Below are 6,359 nucleotides of genomic sequence, written 5' to 3'. Positions count from 1 at the left end.
TTATAAGAAGCTTTAATTTTAAGGTTGCTCAATGGGAGAGGTTCAGTATGCCAGTTTCATTCTTTGGAGGAGGGTTATTTACTTAAATATTCTATTGGTTAAGGTAGGTTGGCTTGGAGTATTCAACACATTACTCTGTCCAATTTCAATTCTCAAATTGGGACTTCCTTTTCAATTCACAATGATGCCGCCTCCCTTTCATTAAGTCCTATTATTAGAGGGAAAGATTATCGGTGAATAAAAACTGTGAATTTCGTCATAAAAATCTGTCAATTTCGGTTTAAAATTTCGTCATAAAATTTCAATTTCGTCACAAAAAATACAGTTTCGTCATAAAAATTCACTCGTCATAAATATTCCTTTTTTTATCCCCAGAACAATAATTTTAACAATAAAAATGCTTATTACCATTGTAACGTCTGATGTTTTGTTTGATCTGAGTTGTTATTTTGGTTGTGAAGGGTTTGTTTAGAAAGAGGGGATTGTTGAGTGAGATGTAAAAAGGAGAGGTTGTGTGAAGTATTGTGGAGATAATAGAAGGAAATAAAAAGGGTTCTGAAAATTAATAGTCTTACGTTACAGACGTAAGTGTGAGCCCACGTTTTTTTCTGGCGACGAGGATGGGATGTTTGACACAGGTTTGGAAAAATTAGCCTGAGTGAAATTGAGAAGACGCAGCGGCCGGTTTGAGCGTTGGAACGGTTGCTGGTTCGAGGAAGCGGACTGGAGATAGTATTTGCTTCAAGGAAGGACGCACATTGAGAAGTTGGAGCTGCAAGCAAAGACGACTTGGTGTTTTTCGGAAGAAGTGGAAGTTGTGGTGGTGTGGCGTTTTTGCTTCGGGAAAGGTGAGTACCCTTTTTGCCGGATGGTGTGAGCATACTGGGTGCTGTTTCTGACTTCCTCATTTTAGTGAGTTGTTAAGGTGATAGATTTGCGGAAAAACTTAAACAATGTCGTATTTGGCTAGAGTCCCTAAAGATGTTTTGTGCAAAATCGCATATGAAGTAGGAGCTGACGTGGGGAGGGAAGCTAGAGTCGTAGAGTACAAACAAGCGATACTAAAAAGTAAAGATTATGATGAGGAATTTGTTAAAGAGATGCTGAAGTTTTTGACTGAAGAGAAAAGATTGGAACGGGAACGAGAGGCAGAAGAGAAGATTAGAACGGGAAGCGGAAGAGAGAAGATTGGAACGGGAACGGGAGGCAGAAGAGAGAAGATTGGAACGAGAAGACGCTGAAAGACAGAGAAGTTTTCAGTTAGAAATGGAGAAACTAAAATTTTCACAAACCAATTTAAACCGCGAGTGTGATGGATTGGAGACGGAGACCGCTCAGAGGACACTGCCGAAAATAGATATAACTCGGCATATGGATAAATTTGATCCTCACGGGGAAAACATTAGTTTATATCTTGAACGTTTTGAAAGGCAGGCAGATAGGGCCGGTATTCCGGAACACCAATTAGTATTTTACTTGACGGGATTACTATCAAACGAGATTAATGATATAATTTCTCGAGAACCTAGGGAAAAAGCTGATAGTTATGAATTTGTGAAAAATTTACTGCTTAAGAAATACAAATTGAGCTCAGAAATGTTCAGACAGTTATTTTACAAGCAGTCCAAATCAAATGGTATGGCGTGGAGTGATGTAGTATATAAAATGACTAATTATTTCCAAGGATGGATTGACGGCATGGATATAATTTCTTTTGAGGAGTTAAAAGGACTGATGGTGACTGATCAGATGAAAAGAAAAGTACCCATAGAGGTGCGAGATCTCCTGATAGACGAATGGCCAAATTTTAAGGATCCGAATGTATTGGCTGAGAAGTTGGATAGTTTTGATGCTATTAGAGAAAGCATGGGACGGAAAACCACGGATCATTACATTAAGGATCAACAAAATAAAAGGATCCAGTTTACAAAGCCGAAGACTGTTTCTGTAAATTCTGATGAAGAAAGGCGTGACTTGGCTATGGAAAAGATGCCTAAATCATCGTCTTCGGGACTTAATTTCGAAAAGAGGTTTCAACCCAAGTGCTACGGGTGTGGTTCCACTCAACATTTTCTCGTAAATTGCCCAAAGAAAAAAACTAAGGATAACGAAGAAAAAGAATTCGTTGGTTCTTTAAAAATTGAAAATAATAAAAATATGTTTGGCAAATACTTGACAGAGGGAATGGTAAATGGGTATTCAATGAAGATATTACGAGATACAGGTGCAACAATCGATGTAGTGGCTCAGAAATATGTTGCCCCACACATGTATACAGGAGAAACTGTTTGGATACAGCAAGCTTTAGAAGTACGCGATCGTTTTCTTCCTATAGCAGAAGTAGAAGTAATTGGAGAGTTCGGTCGAGTATTTGGGAAGGCTGTGGTAGTACAGAATGATTTGGATCGCGGTGTATATATTTTGGGAAATACCACCGCAGAACTAATTGAAAAATGTCAATTAGAGCAACAAGAAAAACATTGGATAAATACGTTGCAGACTCGAGCGGCAAAGAGAAGAGGTGAATTAGAAGCGGAACGAATAAAACATATGGAAGAAGGGAAAAATAAGGAATCTTCAGAGGAAATAGGCGATAGAGACTCAAATCAAGAAGGAGGATGCCGGTTTGAAGTCGGCAGAACGCCGAAAGAGGCGAATAGCGTGATCTCAATAAGAAAAGATGAATTAATTGAAGCACAGAAAAATGACTCATCGCTACAGGAATGTTTTCGGGAATTAAAACCCGCAGGGGCAGAGAGCAAGAATGAAGAAGGATTTTTTCTTAGAAACAAAGTGCTTGTTCTGCGAAGAAAGGATAAGTTAAACGAAATGAAGAATTTAGTTGTAATACCAACGCAGTATAGGTTTCAGGTTTTACAACTATGCCATGAGACAACGCTAGCCCATTTAGGTGTTACAAAATCAAAAAGTCAACTAGCGCGATATTTTTATTGGCCAAAGTGGTATGTTGACCTGGAAAATTACATACGAACGTGCGATGCATGTCAAAAGGCTGGGAAGGGAGGTGACAGAAAGAAAGCTCCCTTAACCATTGTTCCATCTATGTCAGAAGTTTTCTATCGAATTAACATCGATACTTGTGGACCACTACCAGAAACTAGTTCAGGGAAGAGGTATATTTTGTCGGCGATATGCGTGTCTTCGAGATTTCCCGAAGCAATAGCGATTGAGGATATTTCTTCACCAACGATTGTGGAGGTATTAATTGACTTATTTTGTCGAATAGGCTTCCCACATGAAGTTCAGTCGGACCGTGGAACGTCTTTTACCAGTGAGCTGACTACAAGTTTCTTTAACAAGTGTGGTATTAGTATTGTATATTCATCTATTCAACATCCTGAGTCTAATCCGGTTGAAAGAATGCACCGAACACTCAAAAAGGTTTTAAGAGCTATGAGTGTAGATTTCGGAAACGAATGGGACAAATATCTACCGGCTGCCTTATTTGCATTGAGGACCACTACACATGAAAGTCTTGGATTTGCACCAGCCGAATTGGTATACGGAAAAAACTTACGCACCCCATTAACGTTGATACAAGAAAAATGGTTGGAAGAGAATCCGGAGGAACAATCAGTGGTGGAGTATGTGTTTAATTTGTTGAATAAACTCAGAGTTACACGTGAACTGGCAGTGGAGAAAATGGAGGAGGAGAAGCTTAAAAGGAAAATATATTACGACCGTCATGCAACTCACAGAAGTTTTGAAACGGGGGATTCAGTTCTGGTATTAATGCCGGGAAGGAAGAACAAATTATCTGTACAATGGATGGGTCCTGGTGTTATTGAGAAGAAGCTCTCCGACACAAACTACGTGGTCAGTTTGCCTGGGCGACGGGCAAAATCTCAAGTATTCCACGTGAATATGATAAAAAAATACCATAAAAGAGAAACGATGGAGGTGATAGTAAATTTTTTATCACAAGTCCCTGACAGTGAAACGAGGATTGTTCAGGACAACAACCCCAAAGATCTAGAATGGATCAAAGCAAGCTCATTACCTGATCGTTTAAATTTTTCTCAAATTAGTAGTCTTAGGGAATTGTTGAAGATGTATGCAGAAATATTTACGGATAAACCCGGTATTACAGATATAATACAGCATGACATCGAGTTAGTCGATTCAGAGAAGGTGCAAATCAAGCCATATCGTTTGTCACCACGGCAAACTGAGATTTTGGAGAAGGAGGTGAAAAAGATGGTGGATATGGGAATAGTCACAGAGAGCCCTTCCGAATACACATCTCCAATGATTTTGGTGGAAGTGCCGGGGAAAGACCCAAGACCATGTGTGGATTATCGAAGATTGAACAAAAAAATTAAAACACAGTATTTTCCGGTACCTAACGTAGAGGAATGCGTGGAGCGAGTAGCTCGAGCTAAGTACATAACCTTGTTTGATTTAACTAAGGGTTACTGGCAGATTCCCATGACTGAGCGAGCAAGTATTTACGCTGCATTTATAACCAGTTTTGGAACTTTTAGACCATTACGAATGACCTTTGGATTGAAAAATGCTCCACATGACTTTTGCCGTTTAATGACTGAAGTACTTAGAGGATTAGAGAAATTTGCTGTGCCATATATTGATGATGTAGCTGTATTTTCAGAAACTTGGGATGAACATTTGAAACATCTTGAAGCAGTAATGATTAGAATCAAAGCTGCAAATTTAACAATAAAACCAGGAAAATGTAGACTCGCTCAGCATTCAGTGAAGTATCTTGGTCACATGGTAGGACAAGGTAAACTGTCTCCGGTAGGCACGAAGATTCAGGCTGTGAGAGAGTACCCGACACCGAAGTCCAAAACAGAGGTAAGAAGTTTCTTGGGATTGGCAGGATATTATCGAAGATACGTTCCTGATTTTTCTCGTATAGCAGCACCTTTAACGGATGCATTAAAAGGAAAATCCAAGAAAGGCAAGATAGAATGGACTGAGGAATGCAATCATGCATTCAATAAGTTGAAGAAGATGCTGGTGGCGGAACCGGTGCTTAGTGCACCAGATTTTTCCAAAGAGTTTGTGTTGCAAACGGATGCTTCGGATTTGGGAATTGGCGTAGTTCTTAGTCAAGTAGATAATCAAGGACATGAACACCCAATTGTATACTTGAGTAAGAAGTTCAATGAAACCGAACGTAAGTTTAGCACCATCGAAAAAGAATGTGCGGCAATAGTTTGGGGGGTAAAAAAACTCCACGTTTATCTAGATGGCCACAGACCTTTTAAGGTAGTGTCAGATCACAATCCTTTACGATGGCTAGATAGAACGTCAGGAAGTAATCCAAGGCTGTTGAGATGGTCATTGATGCTTCAACAATACGATTTTGAGATCGTGAATCGGCCGGGGTCAGCTCATAAGAACGCGGATGCGCTAAGCAGGGCGATGGGCGACATCAAATAAATTGGAAGTCGGTAAGTGTTCGGGTGTGGCACCATCTGGCAAGGGGTACTCCAACGGCATCGCAATAAAATTTTGTCCAGTGATTGAAGCATTAAAACATTTATGGACAAAATTCTTAAAAGGATGGAGGAAAGACTGTAACGTCTGATGTTTTGTTTGATCTGAGTTGTTATTTTGGTTGTGAAGGGTTTGTTTAGAAAGAGGGGATTGTTGAGTGAGATGTAAAAAGGAGAGGTTGTGTGAAGTATTGTGGAGATAATAGAAGGAAATAAAAAGGGTTCTGAAAATTAAGTCTTACGTTACACCATATTAAATATATTTTTAATGGTAAAAACCTTGATAAAGAAGGGTCAAAGCAAATGCTAAAGGAATAAGTTAAGCATTTGTTAGATTCTCATACCATAAACACTCTTTGCTATGTATGTACATATTTAAACCTCATAGCGCTAGAGAAATGTAGAAGTTGTACAGGTGGGGAATATTTTTGATTGGTCTAAATTTCACTGTCTCATTGGCCTGCATGATGTAAAAAATGTATAGTTTTCACTTAACACATTGATAACAAAAGTCTTTGAGGTCTTACACAAAATATAATATCAACACTCACAAATATGTATTTATCTACTAATGGGTTGCTTCTATCTATAAAAGTTTTTTTGGAATATGCCATCTGAAATTATTCACACTCTGGAATTTAAAATTGGCAGAATCCTTCTTTTACTGGAATTGAGATCCATTGGTCAAACTTGACTTTAATTCTGCATTTTTCGGAAGTTCAGGCCATGGAAGAAGGAGGAGATAATATCCTCCTCCTTCTTCCAATGGCCGCGGCTACAGAATGTTACAATGTTGGCGAGAGCGACAAACTGACGAACCCTTAAATGCGCGAGTTAGCAAGTAACTCTCAAAAGAAAAAAACATGGACGCAATGT

The sequence above is a fragment of the Ischnura elegans genome, chromosome 11 (assembly GCF_921293095.1).
Source record: "Ischnura elegans chromosome 11, ioIscEleg1.1, whole genome shotgun sequence".
Classification (NCBI taxonomy): Eukaryota; Metazoa; Arthropoda; class Insecta; order Odonata; family Coenagrionidae; genus Ischnura; species Ischnura elegans.
The sequence above is the reverse complement of the archived record's forward strand: the minus strand, read 5'-3'. Positions refer to the sequence as shown.